We start from the raw sequence: 2,344 nt of genomic DNA on the forward strand, positions 1-2,344 counted from the left end.
GGAATGAGTGAGCGGCTGTGCGGTGCTCAGTTGCTGACTGAGGTTAAACCACGACACATAGCTAATGTGACCAGACCCCCCAGTTTTCCAGCAAGTTTGGCCAATGACCCCTACGTCTGCATCCGTTTGGGGTATTTTTTTCTTGAGTTCATGTTAGGTGAGGAGAACTGGGACAGTGAAAAGAATGACTGTTGCTCTACCGAGTCTTGCTCACTGAGGTGACTGAGCACCACAAGAATATTCTCCTGTTCCTAACAGAACCTGGCCAAGTTCTCCTCATGCATCATGTAAAACACCATAGAGCAGCGAAGTATTTGACTATCATAAACTTAACAAACACTTTAGAAACAACTCATCTGGTTCAAGACGTGTGTCTAGAGACATTATCTGTCAGACCTTGGAGGAGCCACAAATATTGGCCCAAAGCAGGATCTTGAATCTCCACTTCAAAATGAGGCCAAGGGGAAATGTTCCCAAGCAGGGAAGAAACACTCACAGCCTGTCACTCATGTCTGTGACAATCTCACCCTGCTCATCTCACTCACTACCTGCCAACACTGCAGGAACCAGAGACCTACTGGAGGAAATCAGCGGGACTGAGCAGGCAAGGGCAACGGGGTGAGAGGGGTTGCCTCCTTCTCCCACTGCATTTCAAGAGACACCGCCAGTTCCCACAGTGTCCTTCCAATAACCCGGAGAGTCTTGTACAGGCAGGTGAACGCTGTGCTTGTTCTGAAACTCTGCACAGACCTAACCCTGGGCCCATCTCTTGGGAAACAACTCAGAACTGCTGCTTCCTTTCACATCTCAAGAGTCAGCATCTGACTCATTCTTTGCTAATAGTTAAATCCCAGATATATGTGGAAAGAATGACATTCTCGGTGCCTTTTTACCTCCTTTGGGGAGGTGGAGTAGAAACAGGCCAACTGGCACACAGCTGGACATAGGCCCTGGACTTTTTCCAGGATGCCTTCTAGGTAGGTGAAATGTCCTGGTCTTTCCTTCAGAGACCCCGGGGGCAGCAGCAGACTCGGGGCAAGCCGGTACAAGAGCAGGCTTGCTTTAGCTCCTCTTCCAGGCTCCCGGCCAGGTGCCCATGCTCTTTTCCTCTAGGTCTCTGCACCCCCATCCCCTGGGGGGCTGACTCCTTTCCTATGCCTTTGGTCACGTCTCTGCAGGGATCCTGATGCTTTAAAGAGTCAAGGACAAGGGGGTCAGCCCGGGCACCTCACCTCACACAGCCTTCACGTTCTTGCTTCAAGGTCATGTACAACTTAGTTCTCTACATTTCTACTAGAAAGCTCTTCCAAACACTGTTTTGAAGGCTGCGGTTCATATTCTCTGGTCAGTCTCAGTGAAAGCCCTGAATGGTTTCTTCTCCATGGCTTCTTTTAACACCTCCTTCTCTGCTGCTCACTTTCTTAGACTCTAAGATACACAAGTCAGACTGTACCTCAGCCTTATTTCCTCAACCAACAGAGGCCATCTTTTCTCAATTCTCCGCTCAGCTTTGGCTCCCCATTCAGAGATAATCATACAAGCTCTTCTCTCCACCTCTCCTCCTGAAATGGTTACAGCTGGATGTCAAAGGCAATTGCCACAGCTGAAGACACAGGCCCTACTGTACAACTGGCTCTAGGTTGCCCTGCTTGAGCAGCAGTGTTGGACCAGATGACCTCCAGAGTTCCCTTCCAGCCTCAACCATTATGTGAAAATCAGGAACATGTAAGGCATGGATTATCTGACCAGTTTGAGTTTCTGGATTTGGAAGACAAGGTGCCCCTTGCCCTCTATTCACTTTAAAGGAAGCTGAGGCTATCAGATCAATACACACCTCACCATTTGGCCAGATCAGTCTGACCCCACATCTCACTCTGCTTGAACTGCTGCTAGAACAAAGATGTGTGTGCCACAACAAATTATTCAGCTAGCTCAGAGGAGCTTGGCACTGAGTTCTTCCTCTCCTGAGTACTTCTGATCAATGCAGCTTTCCACTATAGGACCCACAGTGCATCAAGGCCATAAATCCACATTGAGGTTACTCAAGAGGAATCTTCACAACTGTCTCAGATCCCTAGTCAGCTGAGCTTCTGCTCTTGTCAAGACCTGGCATCCCCAAGATCTTCCATAAAGAGAGAAGGGAAAACCTGAGCAACCAGTAGAACCTCTTCCTTCTTCTCCCACCTCCTCCCAGTCTCAAAGTTTAAGGCAGTGTTTAAGTTGCCGTTTCTAATTGGACTTATGCCCACAGAAATCTCTGCCAACACACAGGACTAATTTAGACATCACCCATTAAACAGTAACCAGCGTAGGGTAAAGTGAGCGCACACGGTGGTGAGAGTGC

Source organism: Aptenodytes forsteri, unplaced genomic scaffold, assembly GCF_000699145.1.
Source record: "Aptenodytes forsteri isolate BGI_AS27 unplaced genomic scaffold, ASM69914v1 Scaffold57, whole genome shotgun sequence".
NCBI classification, from domain to species: domain Eukaryota; kingdom Metazoa; phylum Chordata; class Aves; order Sphenisciformes; family Spheniscidae; genus Aptenodytes; species Aptenodytes forsteri.